The following is a 17,256-nucleotide window of genomic DNA, read 5'->3' as shown; positions in this document are numbered from 1 at the left end:
TGAAAGAAGAAAGAAAAGCTCCAGTTATTCAAACCACTTGGCCTGGCACATGGATTCTTACTGTCCTCATGGAGCTGCGCCCATGCCCAGCAATAACTCTAAGGCTGCAGGGACAAACATGCTGAAATCCTATAGCTCCCTCCAGAACTAACAGCAAGCTTCCATCAGAAATTTATGCTGCTTTGGGGCTTTTCTTCACGTATTTTCCCATTGTGTAAAACTGATTTGGAGGATTAGCAGTTCAGCAATCTGCTGAGCTGAAGAGGCAGGACAATCCCCACACCGTGAGATGGAGAAGATGGGTTATAGAATGATACCTGTCTGGAAAGACAAAGCTGGGGACAGGCTTGGAGCACCTGGATGCTGAGAGCATCTCTTCTGCAATGTTCTCATCTCAGGCAAAGCACAAACAGAACAGAGCAACAAGCCACAGTAGCCAGTGATTGGCCAGGTGCACCTATTCTTATTTTAAATCAATTCTTGGTAGGTGCACCTGTCTGATTCAACACTTCACAAATTCCATCTGAAAAATGAGTTCCTTCAAGGAGGAGTGAAAAAGTTCAATCCATTTCTAGCAGATTGAAGGTGAAGGGTGGGATTTGCAACAAGCAGTCACAAATTAACATAAGTGAGGTCCTTGTGAAAAGGCTTTTATGCAGGAAAACCCATGTCCAGAGCAAATGCCAACATGCAGACAAGAACCCTAATTCAATACATTTTGCCTTCTTTCTGCTTTCAAAACAGCCCAGTCCCATTTGTACCCAGGCTGGTAGGGTCACTCACTTGTAAGGGAAGAGACTTGAATTTTCACCACCACCACCAACACCACCCACCTCAAAAAGTAAAATCCAGAACTCAGCCCCACAGCAGAACACGTGACCTTAAGCCACTGTTTAAGGGCAGCACTGTAATCCCTGCTAGAATAAGCATTTTTCAAGAGGACTCATTTGCATGTTTTATTTTTGACAAATCAACCTAGTCCAAAACCTCTGGGGAGGACCTTTGTACTGTACAGCCCAACCCAACAGAAGGACCTCTCAAAAGGTCAGGTAAAGGCCAGGAAACATCCTCCTCAACGTTTTCAGTGCTTTGGGAATTAGGCAGCTGCACTAGGAATGGGGAATTTAAGAAAACCAGCTGAGGATCCCTGCCATGGACAAAGCAGGTGCCAGGGGCTAGTCCCACTGAGCCAGGCCACCACCAGGGCATGCACAGAAACCACAGTTCTGGAATCAAGTCAAATATTACACTGAAAGTCTTTTCTCAACCCGAGTTATTTTTCCTCTGTTCTTCCCTGTCTTACTTACCTGCAAATCCCCTGGACAGGACAGAGTCTCTCTGTGTACATGCAACTACAGAGTTCTGTGCAGAAAAACCCATTCAGAGCTCAACACTGTCAATAATAAAAATACTAAAAAATTACCTAACAACTCCCCTAATTTCAACTGTAAAAACTGGTCAGACCATACCAGCACCTTCTCACAGACAATCCAGCTCTGTTTGCCTTCACTCTCACCAAGTTACTTCAATTTTCCAAGCCAAAAATTTACCTTTTCCTTTGGCTCACTGGCCGATAGTTTTTATTTAAATTTTATTTTAGGAGCAGTCAATCATGACCTGTTTTAAAGAACTCCCCAGTCATGGATCTGACACAAAAATGGCAAGTTGGTCAAAGAGAGACAGGCTATGCAAAGTAGGCAGCCTCTGATCTGCCAAACTTATACGTGCTGAGGCATCCATTAGCTCCTAATGATTATTAAATCTTATTGGATTACAATATATTTGGCTTGACTAACAAGAAAATGGAAGTTCCAGTGTGGCTTATGCAAGAACACACCATTTAGAAGGCTGAGAGTCAGGTTAGAAAATACTTAGAAGCTCTTCTTGCCTATTTTTATTATAGAGCCAAAATCTTTCAATCCAAACCATTGTTCAAAAAGGAAATATTTTTTACAGGAATTAGCCCAGACCATTACTCCTGGCTAACTGCAGGCACCTGTTTTTTTAAATCTGCAAAAGTACTTCTTTTCCACTTCATGGCCCTTGTTTGGGTTTTCTCCATCTTCCAGTTGTTGGCCTGTAAGTGCCACAGGCTTCTCAGACAGAAAATCTGTGATTGCTCCACTCCAGAGAATTTTGAAGCTAAGCAGGCAAAAGTCAGCCTGGAAAGGAAAGGGGAGATGCAAAGGGCATCCAAGGCCCCAACATGTGAGGTGATAAATCAAGTCAATAGCAAACCCAGGAATAACACTGGAGTCCACACAGGACCTGCGTGGTACCCTGACCCTGGAGAGAAGGGATGGTGGCAGATGAGAAGATCAGCCAATTTAATTTCTGCTTCTTAGCATTTCTGGGCCATATTATTCCCAGGTTCTCATTCCCCAGAACAATTATGCAATAGCTGACTAGCAAATGCTGCAGAACAAGTTATAAGGTTGTAAAAGTTAAATGTCCTTAGGAAACCTAGAAAAATAAAATAAAACAACATAGAAGCATCTCTATTGATTCTGGGCTCTGATTTATTTATTCAATTAAAACATAATCAACATAGATTAAAAGCCCAACTCTACAAATGCAGGAATATAATGCAGTGCAACAGTGCCAACAAATGACACTGGTGATGTGTGCCAGGGCCTACTGGGGCAGAAATGGACTTTAGAGACATTTAAGAAGTGGTAATCCTCACAAAGACAAATTTCGGGTTGCTTTTTCTTCCCCATCCCTACAAATCTTGAATTTTCTCTCTCCCCACAGTGCTCTATATTCAACCGAAGGATTTGCCGCGTGGGCAAACTGGAGCATTTGCAACAGCAATTCAGAAGAGAGGGTTAAGTTATTCCTCTTGCCATGCTCTTTGTCATGGCGCTGCTATAAAAGTTTTATGACATTGTTCTGGAACAAGAGGCGAGCCCAGGTCCCAAGGCAGGTTCGCAGAGCTCTGCTCCAGCTCAGATACAAACACCGGAACCAGAGGGAGCTGCTCATTCTATTTCTGTCTGCATTTATGGCACTGCTGCAGACATGTCGCTTGTGCGCCCCCTCTTCCAGCCAGAAGAATATGGAAAAAGGGGTTTGAAAAGAAAAAGGATGCTGTCTTTGGCTCAGCCAACGTGAGTTCGACAAAAAGCAAATGTAAGCCAACCCAGTCCAACAAATTACTCATGCCAGAGACTATCCACTCACGTGAACTTCTGCAACGCCTACACTCCCATCCCCTGGCTCGGTCTCTGAGTCAAAAGAGAGAAAAACAGCAGAGAGCTTCAGTGCTTGGCTTGTTTGTCTGCCCCTGAATTCCTGGTGTGCAGCTCAGAGCAGCTCTGATGGCAATCCACTCCTGAGCCCCATCGACCCACTCTGCTCTGACAAAAATTTCCTTTACTTTTGCTAATCCTACAACCCAACAGCAGTCAGTGGCACAGGTCCCCCCACACCACTCCAAGGAACATTCATTATAGAACATGCAGCGCAGACGTCAACACAGGGTCTCAAATTTTGCCTCGCTGTGCTAAAAAGGTTGTAAGACTATTCACCAGGCTAAAAGACATGAAAAGCACAATGATTTCCCTAGATATCACCTCTTCCTACAACCCTAGATCACCTCCTCCCATCATATTTTGCAACTTTCAGCAAAGGAACAAGAACGTCTCTCATTTAACCAAGCCAGCTCCTTGCAGTGGGCTCAAAGAGAAGAATCTGGCTCCCAGATGTCCTTCCTAGCTCCTGCTCCAAATTCCTTTCCCTACCCAGGCCCAGCTGTCTCTCTTTTATTCCTTTTTCCCCTCTCCATGCCCTGTTTGCTGCCTTGCAGGGCTGTAGCTCGGGCCAGGCATTATCCCCTGGGATGAGAGGTGCAATGTGGGCTGCCAGGTGGTGTTGCTGTGTCAGAATCATGAAGAGTGGCTTTGCAGCAGCAACCTGCTGTCATGGATGACAGGCTGCAAGTACCTCCAGAGCCCCAGCATATACTTTCTACCAACACAAGGCAATGGCCAAACTCCTGAATACTTTGGGAGCATCAGGATTTTGCTCACTGTAGTGCAATTTTCCAGCATCAATATCCACTATCTCCATCCACCTCAGGTCTTCTCTAACAGAGGTTGGGCTCAGCACATTTGCATATTTCCTGAGTGCTGTGGCCAGCTCATCCTCTGAACTGTGTCCCAGGAACGTGAGCTGTCATCTGTGGGAAATGTAGAGCTGGTTTATCTGTGCAGACACGTCCAAGACGCAGAGCTGCAGCTAAACACACAATCTTTCTCATAGCATCAGCTCACTCCACATGCCATGCTATCACAGGTCACTGATAACCTCCTAACTCTCAGGTGAAAGACTGGAGATGAACACCATGGATATTAGGAAAGGTCACAGTTAATGACTCAAACAAAGCTGGGGGCCACAGTGCCTTCTGCTCCTGGTACACTGGTTTTACTGGGAGCCTGAGGTTCTTGGGAGCTCTCTTTGAGCTGCAACACATCAACACTTTCTGCATTTATACATCCAAGAATAGGGAAAAGCAGAAAAGCCTTCTGGGGCAAAGCAAGGATAAAAGTAACAAGAGGAGCAAGCGAAATTTAGACAAATCAGGAGTTGTGAGTGAGTAGACAGTACATAAGTACTTCTGCTCTGAAAGACTTTACTACTGTGTTTTCCCCAAGTAAAAGCCAGTGAGCCACAGAGTAGGTAGTCAGGCTGATAAATTCAGTGCCCACTGCCTGCTTCCACCAGGCTGCACCCATGGCAGCCACCCACTGCAGGCTGTTGTAATCCTGGGATAGGCTCTGAGGAGGTGGGAAGAGCAAATAAAACAGGAGTGAGCCTCTCCTTGTGCTCCTTGGGCACTGGGCTTAGACAGGAATGCAGACAGAGCAAGAAGGATGCAGTTCTTATTTCCTATTTTAGCTGGGGACAGGTGAGGGACAGAAAAGTGTTTGATGTCAATAGTATCCACTGCACTGACAAGAGGAGGCTGGGAGAAATGCTAACCAGGAAGAAGAAAAGAAGTGATTCGGTCTTGATATACTTCAGGCTGGGAGTTGTGTTTAGTTTTTCTTTCTTTTTTTTCTCTTTCTTTGCACTTTCTCCAACAATATCACTGCCAGAGGCAAGGTCCTTTTCAGACACACAGCCCAGCTACCTCGTCTCTTATTCATTCTTCTTTCCAAGGTCACAAAAGCCATCTAAAGCTCCAAAAGACACTGCAGTGGCAAAAAACATGCATACTGAAGGGCATCTATCAGGAATATGAAGCACCCTTAAGAGTTCCTGTGTCTATTCTCCCCTAAGCCTACAGACAAGTGTAAACATTTCCTTTCAAATTCCCTAATGTAAATTTAAACAGTCCCAAGAGGCTGCCCCCCCACGCACATGGAGACAAGAGCTGACTGCAGCATTCAGGGCAAGGGGGGTCTGAGATGTCTGATTGATGCCTAATCTCCCCGTTCCAGGCTCCAAGGAGGGCTGGAAAAGAAGTCGTGCCCTTTAAAAACAGAAAGATTGAGTCTTTTGAAACAAATCTGAAATGATGGAAGATTTCAGCAGATGTGACCACAGTGATTTCACCAGATGTGATTGTATCAAGGATCTAATAGAAAAGAACTTCCCTGCTGTTCCATCAGGCTGAAGCCAGGCCTGAAATATCCTTTTTAGTCTTTTGATGACATAAAGGATAAAAGCCTAAGGGAAGTTAGGTTTTGATTTATTTTTTCCCCTTGCTCTTTCATTTTTTTGGGCAGAGGATAGTTTTACCTGGTTTGTGTTGCTGGATATAAGCAGGACCAAAGGAAAGCACTTCAAAAGTTTAAAGAGGGCTGTTCCAAGGCACCATTGGGTGCCACTGTCATTTAACTGAGCAATGTTTCTTTGACTGGCCACTTTTGAAGATTTCACTGTAAAAAGGCAGATCGTGCCTACCTGGAACAGGGCTTGAACAGGGAGGGGATGATCATCTACTAAAGACCAGCCTATATGGCCCCAAAAAGGGCCAATGAATGTGCCAAATATCTTCCCTTGGCAAAGGTCAGACCAGCAGCTGTGCCACAACAAACTGCAGGAGGCACAGTGGGGTGAAGGGAGCTGTGCTCAGCCACACCTACAGCAATCAGTCTGGGGTAGCCACAGCCCCACATCCAATTTCCCCACTCATGGAAAACACAAACAGCACTGGGTATCCAGACTGAACTCATTTCTGAAGCAACAAGGTGTGGTAAAGAAGTGCACGGGCTTTCAGCTGGGGCTAACAAACAAGCAGAGGAAGGAAAGTTATTTGTTAAGTGAGGAGACATCTTGCAAAACCTTAACAACTGATTTGAAAACTCACTGTGGTGTAGGACGCTTAGGAAAAGGACAAACAATAAAAACATTTTTAAAAAGAAAAAATACAGAGAAAGCAGATAAGAAAGCATGAAACTAGGAGGCATCAGTCTCAAAACAAAGGAAAGGGGGTAGGTGTTTTGTCACACAACATGCTGCTAAGCTGCAGAGCTATTTCTGCTGCAAGACACTGTGGTTGCTATGAGTTTACATGGATTTCAAAAGCAGCAGGAGAAACACATGGAGGAAAACTCCAAGATGCATAATAAATATAAAATGTTCCGTGTTTGCCTTTTACATTTTTCTCTGGTCACTAGTGATTGATTTGGCTCTAGAGACATTCATATGAAGTCTCCACTTGTGTTTTCTATCTACCTGCTGACACCTGCCAGGAGTCACATCTGCTGGTGGGTACATCCAGCCTCTGCAGGTAAATAACTGACCACAGCCCTAAGTGCCAGGGTTTGGCCCAACACCTGGAAAGCCATTTCTTGCTTTCTTTTAGCAGAGATAACAGAAATCACAGCCAACAACACTCAGTCTCCTGGGGTGCACAGATAGAAGTTGCAGTTATGAATCTGTATGATAATAATGATTTATATTTCCCTAGAGAGCAGTGTGACAGACATTGTTCACACACAATATCTAGCAAACATCCCTGTCCCAAGGAGGTTATTGTCAGCTGGATACCAGCCCTGGGAAGGGAATGCAGGTAGAGCAGTGGGAGTGAGGTGCTGAAACTCGGAGATAGAACCAAGCTCCTCCAGGCCACCAGACAAAGACAGTAATCCCCTGGGCCAAGCCAGCTCCTTAAAGGACACTTCATTCACTGTATTTGGCATCTGAGACCTGACAAAACATGCCAGAAGAAAGCAAACCCCTGTCCAAGCCATCCAAGCTCCAGCTGCAATTCTCTTGCAGGACGGCCCTGATTTCACATGGCAACTGGATTGTGGGCCAGTGGAGCCTGTCATCATCTTCCATCACTGTTTAACAAGCTCTGGCTCTCTGTTTATCCTGGGCAGGGCCCCAGTCCCACACCAGCACCTTGGTGGGTCAGGAGGCCCCCAGAGTGGATGGGCAGTAGAACAATCCAGGACTCCATCCCCTTCCCTGCAGCTCCTGCCCCGAGCACCGGAGGGAAGATTGTGCCACAAACATTGTGGTTACTCCAGAACTCTCAAGGGATTTGGCCATGGATATTAGATGGATGAGCAGAGATTTAAAAAGGATGGAAGGGTACCATAGAAGCTTAGACAACAGGATCCATGGCCCTGGGGTATGCTCTGCTGAAGCCCTGGATCAAACACCAGGAGTGGATGACTGGTTGGTTTGATGGGACACGGACCACAGATCACAAGAAGACCTGCAATATTCCCCATCCCTTTGCCACCCCTGAGGACAACAGAAGGCAATTATTCAACAGGAATAAAGAAGATGCAGGAAACAGTGCTCAACAAGTCCTCCCTGCAGCCCAGGAGTGTGTTTGCAGGTGCCCTGACACAGGGGATGCCAACACAGAGGTTGTGTGCTGTCTGGTCCCCTCAGCCCTGTCTGCTCTGCCTCAGGATGGTGATGCCCAGCTCCCTGTGCATCACAGGCTGACACCTCCACCTGGGCATGGAAACCTGCACCCAGCTTTTGTGTGTTTTTCACTGTTTTGTTTTGATCACAGAAGACAATAATGGAAATGTTAAGGTTGGCTAAATGGGGCTTTTAAAAGTGCAGGGCTTCTCTGAGCCTCTACACCAAAAATCAGCAAAACAACAAATGCCCTTCAGCTGACCAGAGGATCTTCATGCTGTGAGCCAGAGAATACATGGGGAAAGGCACCACAATCCTCAGCACATGAAAGCAAGAGGATGGATTTGATAAGGAACAGTCAGGGGATGAAGAGAGGGGAGGAGTCCCACGAGCCAACATCTGCCAGAGCAGCAGACCCGACAGCCCTGAGAGTTTACTTAACATGTCTGATCAAAAGCTTTGGGAGTCTTGTCTGTGTTAAGTGCTACCAGATGCCAAATCAGCAGCAAGATGTGAATTGTATTAATAAACTAAGGAGGCACGTAAAGTTATTTGAAAACTGACTGGGGAAGGTGGGGAGAGAAGGGGGAGAATGAAACCGGTTTATTTTTTCCATCAAGGCAATTTAATATTCTCCGGGTGGAGTTACAATTACCTGTCCTTGGGAATTAAATTGAATTTATGAAACATTCCTGTTCATCAGCAGAATATACAATAAGAACTGGGACATATAATTTTTTTCTTTACACCTTGGGCAGGATAGCCCTACTTGTCTGTCCACAGGGCAAGAACAGCCCTGTTGAAGTCATTTTGACCCAGCACAACTTTCACTGACTTTAACTTTACAGCAGCAGGGAATATATTCCTTTTCTTTTAATTAATGCAATTACATTAGGACTCATTATTGACAATTATAGTGACTGTTAAAAGTTTCCCCTTTCTTTGCCCACTCTCCCACCAACTTAAAATCTGCTCCAATATCATCAGAAATTAATGTTTAATTAGCCATCAAGCAGAACTGATGTTCCCCACAGAGTATTGCTGCTTATAGAAAATCTGAGAAATAGGAGAATATAAAGGATATTTCATCATCTGCCTCCAAGGGGAACCATAACCAAAGAGCAGTCAATTACCCCAATTCAGCTGCAAAGTTTAATCAATGTAGAAACCAAACAGCTCATTAAGTGTCCATTGCAATAATGGAAGACCTCACTGACTCATATGACATGAACGTTTCATTTTTAAAAGATCCATTGGTGATGTCAAAGAGCAGAGACTCCCTTCATCTTCGTGATCTTCATCTTTCCTTTTCTGGCACAAGAAAAGAGGTAAGAGGAGGATGCTTTGGACAGCACAGGATGTGTCTGACAAGCCACAAATTCCACACACCTGTGCACAAGGCATTCTGTCACACCCAGCCTCATGACTCTGGATTTATATCCCAGAGGGGAAAACCACACCAAACACCACCTCCTGCCAGGCACAAGGAAAGCACAGGGCTGAAGGTGATTTCACTTCTTTCAACACTTGTGGTGAGTCTGGCATACTGTGTCCAGTATGGGAGCAGCAGTTAAAGAACTTGAGACGCCCCAAAAAGCAGAGAACAGCTGAAAAGGAGACACGTAGAGAACTCAGTTTCACCTACAAAGGAGATTTAGTAGCTCAATAGCAATATCTAAAGAGTTTCACAGAATGAAAATGCCAGATACCACAAGACTGTCCAATCTAGAAAAACAGAAAAATGCCAGATACCACAAGACTGTCCAATGTAGCAAAACAGAAAAACACACAGCAGTCGAGAAGCCAAAGCTAGGGAAATTCCATTTAGAAATAACAGAGATACTCATTTATGTGCAACACTGCAGGCAATTAGATGTTAAAACAAACTTCCAAGATTTCTCCACCTCTTGATGTCTGTGGATCAAGGCTGGATGCCTTTGGTCTCCCTGGGTGACCAGGCAAAGCTTTATGATCTGTGATAAGCAGAAGGGCACAGCTGACAATTTAATGGCTCTGCTGGCCCCACCTCCACAGAGGTGAGAAAGAAACAGCTCTGCCAGTCCATAAAGATCTACTGACATCACTTGGTGTTTGCACCACTTTAACTGGAAATTAAATTTGCATGAACAAACTCTATCACACACAAGACTGCATATTGTGACAGTTAAATAAAGAGCTTTTTAAAAGGCACACGTCTCAGGCAATTTAAATCAAAAAAGATAGGTTTTGTTAAAGCTACCAATTTCAGAAAATTAAGGTTGACTAAAACGGTTTCTAAAACTCCTTTTGGAACTTAATCACATATTGGAAATCCATATGCAGCTGTTTGTGTCACCTGCAAAAAGACTGTATAAAACATAAGCATGTGCTTAATTTTACACGTGTGCTTAAGTTCTATCAACTTCAATGAAGTTTAGCACACAGCCAAGTTTCTCTGAATTTGAGAAAGCATTCCTGAGCATGGGCTGTGAAGCTATTAGGAAATTATCAGTGAGAAAAAAAGTAAAATTAAAATTGGCTGGTCAATTTTCACAGCCTGAGAAAGCACTAGGTCCAGAAATTAAACATATAACATATTTCTGAGTTTCTTTGCTTGTTTTGCTGTAATAGGAAGGGGTGAGTGCCAAAATGTTTGCAAGGATTCCCAGTGAACCTGGCAAAATGTCAGCAAAATGGATGTAGAAAACTACATGAAAGTCAATGGCTTGGGTTTGGCTTCTGAGGAAATGAATCATATTAAAAATCTACTACATGTCTCAAAGCTGAGAAGAAGAAAATCTGGACTCTGCCTCAGTCTAGCCATTTTTGGGGTGGTTAGTGGCTGCAGTTCATGGGGCAGGCAGACCTTAGCTGGGCAAACCCCACAGTCTGATTCAATGAAGAAGGTTCTTGCCTTCAAGAAATTTTCAATCTCGTTTTCCAAACCATTAGGCCCACTTCTACATTCCCTTCAAGGCTGCCAGATGTGTGTCTGGTACTGGATTTGGCTGGCTGACCATGTTTTTTTTTATTTCTTTTTTAACAGCAGCTGCCTTGTTTGTACACCTTATATTCTACACATCTCCTAGGTGGAAACCTCAGCTGAAGAAAAGAGACCTGAAATACACAGAAAGCTGAACAATGGATAATTTCTGCTGCCCTAAAATAGATTCTACAGTGTGCAGATCCCTCCTGGGTGAGCTCCAAAGTTTAATTTGATACTGTCCACATGCAGATAAATGAATGTAAAGTGCTGTCTTTCAATAGAATTCATGCATCAGAAAAGGTGGTACCCCCAGTACACATTTAGACCTCAGGAAAACAGCATTTAACTTTACCTGTGCTTGAGGCCAACATGCCACTGAAGCAAACTCCAGCATTGAAAGTGTATTCCTGACCTAAGTGTCTTTAAAAGGCTCACCCAACCTCAGAAGTGACCACATGCTGCTCCCTGAAGGCAGCCCCACCAACCTGAGACACCCAGGTATCTGCAGACATTCCTTGGGAACACAGAGAGGGGCACTGCAGGGCTGAACTGGGGAATTTTCAGAGTTAGAAACAGGGGGAGGAAGGGGCAAGCAGCTCAGAAGCTGGAGAGGAAGGCCAGTCCTTAAATGTGACAAGACATGAAACTGTTCCCATGGCAAAAGAGAAATGCAGAGATGGAGAGGGAAGGAGCTGTGCCTTGGGACTGTTCAATGAAAGGAGTTTGTAAAGCACCTTTGTTGTTTACTGGCTTCAGCAACACTACAGTGTTTTTCAAACATTTATATTTTACTTCTCTCAACATTAAAACCAATACTAAAACCATCACATGATGTTTTCCAGATGCTCTCCCTTACCTGTTGTGTGTTAAAGCTAATCAACATCCTGCATTTTAATCAGCAAAACAAACTGAAAAATATAATTGTGGAGAATGGTCCTTCAAAGATGGAGTTTTATGGTAGCAGACACTTAAAATCATGTCTGGAACAAATTCTTTCAGCTCTGGCTGCAACATTTCTCATTGGTATTTCTACCACCTTCCAGCCTGCTCAGCCACTGTGCCACACACTCCTCACAGAGACAACATTTTCTAACAACAAAACCACCCTTCATGGCAGCTGAAGCTGTTTTTCACCAGCAATGGAAACTGAAAAACAGAGACAGGAACCAGCATTTCAGCCACTTCCATTCTTGGAAATTAGATGTTCTCACAACTTCTCCATATCCACATCTCATTGCTGCCAGATAAAATTTTCGTCAAAAATAGGATGAAGTTTTTCCTACTCTTTGAAAAACTCCAGGGCTCTAAAACTGAATTTAGGCCACAACTGGATTCCCCAATCAGTAGAGTTCTATTTCATTTTATCTTGTTTGGCCAAAGCTCTTTTCTACACTGCACAGCATTATAATACTTAAAGCACCAAACCCAAGGTGGGAATCTGACTCTGCTCTGTCACGTTCCAGACTACCACCATGCCCCAGATGCACAGAAAGACTTTGACTTTCTAAACCACATCTTCCAGTCCCAGACAGCTTCACAGAAGAGGCATAATAATTTGTCTGCTGCAGTTTTTAGCATTCCTTCTTGTTACTGACAGTCTGTATTAGTCTTTAGTCTGCTGCATTATAGTTCCCTAATGCAACACAGACTACCCAGGATCTGAGACAACAGCACCCGATCTTGCAAGAGATTTTTCTTTGGACCTACTAATCCAACAGCAGATTTTAAGAGCACTGAGACATGAGAAGAATGAAAACTTTTTCTGCATTGGTCATGTTATCTTACTCTGCCACATCAGATACACAGCTCATGTGCTTTGATAGGAGAATTCCCACATCTTCATTATCTTTTTATTTTCCCTCTGCTTAAATAATTCTACCTTAGATACAATGATGTATTTGCTTGCTTTTTCTCTGTCACCAGCCAAGCTCTGACAGAATAAAACTGTCTGCTTTTTCTGCATGCTCTCCATGCCTCCACTATCACTTTCCACATTCACGTCTCTATTATCCACGGGTATAATCCAGGTTACAGGTTAAACTCTCTGCAGGTGCCAGCTGTGGCTGACTCCATCATTTGCAGGGTGACAATGTCCCTCAGAGATGTGCCCACAGGACCAAGGAGATGCCCACCAGCATTTGTAGCCTTGGGCACAGCACTGGGGTAGCCCAGCCTTCTGTCAGGACCCAAGCTGGCACATGTACTGTGCCTTACCCTGAGATGGATTTACCTTGATCAGCTCTGACTATCATAAGCAGCAACACTTCTGACCTTTCTGCTTCCTCTTACAACTTTTTAGTAGGTCCCATACCTGGATTTACACATGATATGTACCAGGCTTTTGCTTTCTTCTGTTCCTTCATCTCATCACCGCTGTATGGCAGATTATCAAAAGCTGCCCTATTTCATCTCTGAAAGCATCTCCCAGGCTCAGCCACAGAGCTCTCCTCCCAAAGAAGGCACAACTGGGCAGGTCCTGGCACATCCTTTGTGCTGGGTGACTATTAAACAATAACATAACAAATACATTAAATAACACAGTAATAAGCATGATGAAAATAATGAGCACAGTTAACTGTTTGGGTCCTTGCTTACTTTGTAGTCCTTGCTGAGAGGTTCAGCTATTAAAGGCTGTGTTGCATTATAACATTGCCAAGATATTAATAGCCGGGCAGGGAGATGAATGGCAGACTTACACTGCACAATTAAAACTTTTCCAGTTTACCCTTTCAGTAAAATTTGTGGTTTATAATAAGCATCTTTGTCTATTCTGCAGAGAGTAAGGATTGGAAAGTTACATGGATGGGAACAGAGGTTCATTAAAGATTTAAAATAGAATGTGGTTTGGCATTGTAAAATAAACATGCGTATAAGATGGGATGCATCAAGAGCTGCCTGAAAGAAGTGCTCAGTGTTCCTTTTCTCTTGTGATCCTGGATCTACTGGTCATGCTATCCACAAAAAAGGATGAAAAAGCAACAGGGATAAATGTGCATTCTTGCTCCAAATAATGTAAAGGTCTACTCTACATCCTCACTCAGGATTCACTTCTCATACATATATCGATATGGTGTAAATATACAAATACACACATGCAATAAATCTGTGCATTTTCTTTCTCATTCATCCCAATATTCATCAACATATACAGATGTTATATTACTGATTTTTCTCACCCTAGAACCTAAAAACCCCTATTATAGAGCACTTACTGACCTGTAGAGACCCAGTGAGCATTTAAACATTCAGAGAACATACATGTTATTTGTTTAAGTCTAACTTAGAGCATAGCACATTCCTGTTTCTCAAACACACGGGGAAGGCAGGAAGGAAACAGATAAAAAGCATTCCTGCAAAGCCAAGGTTTGAGTAAGATGGTTAACATTACCAGGTAATTTATTTATACTGTTCAACACAGCTTCAATTTAGACAAAAGGCAGATGCTTATCATATGGATTTTAATAAATCAGGTTAGAAGTCACAGAAATCTGCAAAAGCTGAATCTCAAATTGCAGGCAATGCACACAGACTGTGGCTTTATTTACTGAGTTTCTGGGAGATGCTGATCCCTCCTGGAATCAGGCAGCCCCACCAGCAGCAAGAACTGCCCTCTGGTACCAACATTCCTCACCAGGGAGCACCTACAACCAGGCCAATAACCCCGATGATTAACAAAATCTAGCACTAGAGGGAGGCTGAACACATGTTCTGCTCTCTTTGGCCTTTTCAGCTTCTCCAGACATTAAAAGGCAGGTGATTCAAAGCAAGGCCAGCACCAGCAGGCAGAGCCCAGCCTCTGAACAAGAGATGAGCCATCTAAGGCAGCAACCCCCACTGGCAAAATTCATGCTCTTTCCTCCCCAGCTATTTGCCTAAATGTGCATCCAAAATTAAGAAATAAATTTTAAAAACCAATACAAAACAAAACCCCAGCAATTCCTGTGTCCTGGCTGTCCCTCCAGCCACTGAGTCAGAGCCCACAGAGGCACTGCCACGGAGTCAGACAGAGAAACACCTGGCAGCCTCTTCCCCAGCAAGGATGAGGCTCTTGCTTCTCTCATCTCTCAGCACATTCCCCCTTCTCCAGGGTGGGGACATTGAGAAGTGAGACAGGTCTGCTCTCCTTGGAGCAGCCACACCCCTCCAGAACACGCCCAGGCTTTCCTCCTCCCAAAAGGGATTCGAGCCCTTTGGCTGATTTTCTGCACATCACAACAGGAAGATATGACCAGTGAGTTCAGTAGGTCTGAATGTGGGAGTAATTCCCTGCCCATGTAGCTGCAGCCCTTCCAAGCACAGATTGTTAAAACAAAAACTGCTATTTAAAACTCTTTATATTGCACTTCATGCAACTATTCAAAGTCAGATTGTTTCTTCACTTTAACCCTCAACCTAAAGCCACTTTTTGACATCCACTTTGATATATCCCAAATTGTTCCTATGTTCAGGCACTGATGGTGTTTAGGCATTAATTTGCAGTTATTGCAGTAATGAGGCTCTGGGATGTAGCAGGCAGAATTGCTCTGGGATGCAGGAGATCTCAGTCTTATTTTTAGCCTGCTACAGGTCAGTCTGGTGACCTAGGCAAAGCACTTTCCCTGCTCCAGCTTCCTTATCAGGAAGAGAGTGGTAATTCTTTTGTAAAGTGTTTTGTGGCCTGTTTTTACACACTGATAACAGATGGGGGTTGCTGGGAAAGAAGTGCCATCCCAGCTCAACACAATCCTCTCTTTTCCATGCTGTGGTAGCATCTCAGATCCCAAAAGAAAACCAGACCCATCTGCAGATGCAGCACGTGCAGGTAATTAGTAGAGATCTGTAAATGGATGTTTTCCCAAGGTGGTCTTTGGCAAGTTGGCAGCTGAGGGTCACATCTGCTTTGAGCCACCCAGATTCTACCCCAACATGAAATGCTGGGCTCTGACCCTCACCTCTAAAGAGAACTGGTCATTTCAAAGCCAGCAGCACCCGTGACTCCCGAGACAGCCTCCATGGATGGGGCATGGGACAGGGACTGGCATTTCACAAAGCTGTGCACTCTCATCCCTGCCTGGCCAGCAAGGAAGGAATTGCCAGAGCCATGAGTGAGGGTCCCTGTCTGAGAGCAAACAGGGTACTTGAGAGGCAGCTGATGAGAGTTTTTCCCTTTTGCTTTCCCTGGCCTAGGCAGATGCCTGTTTTGAAACTAGAAGGCAAACACATAATAAAAATTTGCCTCCCTCCCTCCCAGATCTATCTATTTCCCTTTGACAAACAGTGATTTCATTTTTCTTCCCGTCCAGAATTTTTTTTTTCTTTCTCTTTTACACTGAGCCCAGGCCAACGTGGCAAAAGGCTCTTTGCTCATGTCCTTATTTGTCAAACACGCCACCACCACACCCTCACCACCATTCTGGGAACAAGTCCTTGCCTTCCCCGCCTGCAGCCAAAGGGGAACTTCCCAACACAACTCTCCCCCAGCCCAAACACACTCTTTTAAAAATAAATATTGCCTTTTCTTTCCTTTTTTTTTTTTTTTTCTGTCCTAAAATAAAGGGTATTCCAGTTAATAAAAAAGAGTTTGAATCTACTTCCCCTTTCCTCCCCGCAGCTCTGCTGTGAATCTGAATCTGACGGATCTAGATGGGAAAACAGAAATTACAAGAAAATGCCAGATCTATCACAGAGGTATTTCATGACCCAGCCCTCTTCCAATTTCCATCAGAGCATAAGTCAGATACTAAAGTACCTTTTTGGATGTGATCCTAAGTAGCCAGTTCCACTGTCCAAACAGAGATCCAGAGATAAACAAGTCCATGAAAACTGGGTATTATTATTTTAACTGCTGCTCTTAAGCTTTAGTTTAAACTGTAATAAGCTGTGCAGCTTTCAGCCCTCTGGTAACAGTAACACATTGATGGTAAACTAAACATCTATCCTGCTGTCCTCATCAACTTAACACCTAGTAAGAAAAGCTTTACCTGGAGCCCAACAGCACACATACTTTTTAAGCTATCATCAGCACTGTCCCATCCAGAGAGAAATTTCTGATGTAAAATGGCTAATTTGATGGAACAGGTGAATTTCAAACTCTGGAGCAGATCTGGAGGCCCATAGGGGCCAAACCATCCCAAACAGCAGCCTCAGGTCTGGTCAATGCTCAGGAACTGGGTCTGCTGCTGCAACACTTACATTTAGCAGTGGGGAAACAGAGGCATGGAAATTACATGGGGTGGCATTGGAGAGCAAAATCAGCCTCTTGGAGCCCAATCCAACACATGCTCATGAGATCCCTGATTTCAGACAGCCATGTCCTTACAGCAGAAGGAACACAGTCACCATTCGTTCTGCTCCTTTAGAACACCAGGCCAGAGTTGAGAAAATTACTGTGTTTGATGCACAAAGGCATTGGGCAGTTTTCTCCAGCACCACCTGCCCTTTCCCTTCTCTCGTGGGCTTTACATCTTGCTTCAGCATGA

The 17,256-nt window shown here is 44.1% G+C and overlaps 1 protein-coding gene across 5 annotated transcripts in view; it reads right to left on the bottom strand.

Moving 5' to 3' along the window:
* LPP (LIM domain containing preferred translocation partner in lipoma) overlaps positions 1-17,256 on the bottom strand; it is a 315,895-nt gene that overhangs the window by 152,804 nt on the left and 145,835 nt on the right. The window lies entirely within an intron of this gene.

The sequence above is a fragment of the Erithacus rubecula genome (assembly GCF_903797595.1).
Source record: "Erithacus rubecula genome assembly, chromosome: 11".
In the NCBI taxonomy this organism is placed as follows: domain Eukaryota; kingdom Metazoa; phylum Chordata; class Aves; order Passeriformes; family Muscicapidae; genus Erithacus; species Erithacus rubecula.
This window is presented reverse-complemented; position numbering and strand designations above follow the sequence as displayed.